This window comes from Myotis davidii, unplaced genomic scaffold (genome assembly GCF_000327345.1).
Source record: "Myotis davidii unplaced genomic scaffold, ASM32734v1 scaffold538, whole genome shotgun sequence".
Lineage (NCBI taxonomy): Eukaryota > Metazoa > Chordata > Mammalia > Chiroptera > Vespertilionidae > Myotis > Myotis davidii.
This window is the reverse complement of record NW_006289091.1, coordinates 30,109-30,597: the sequence shown is the minus strand read 5'-3', so window position 1 is coordinate 30,597 and position 489 is coordinate 30,109.

Sequence of the window (489 nt, the reverse complement as noted above, 5' to 3'; positions counted from 1 at the left end):
GCCGGGGTGGGGGGAGGAGGAGGGGAAGGGTTGGAATGTAAGAGGGAGTCAGGGCCCCGGCCGGTGTGGCACAATGGGTAGAGCGCCGGCCTGCAGACTGCAGGGTCCTGGGTTCGATTCCGGTCAGGGCACATGCCCGGGTTGCGGGCTCGAGCCCCAGTGTGGGGCGTGCAGGAGGCAGCCCATCCATGATTCTCTCTCTCTCTCTCTCTCTCTCCCTTCCTCTCTGAAATCAATAAATAGATATATTTTTAATAAAGAGGGCATGAGAAGACTCAGCCACCAATATAGTATTGCCAGGCAACACGTGACATTCCAAGTTCACGGGGGAAAAAAAACAAAACACAGGGAACCGCGGACGAAAACGCTGAAGAAAGACGGGGTCAGCGTTCCCGGCTTGTCCTCTGGCCTCCGGCGGCCACGTCTGCTGGGTCTCGTAAAAAAATAAAATTTAAAAAAACCCTAAGAAACCACCGCGGGGCTCCGCGG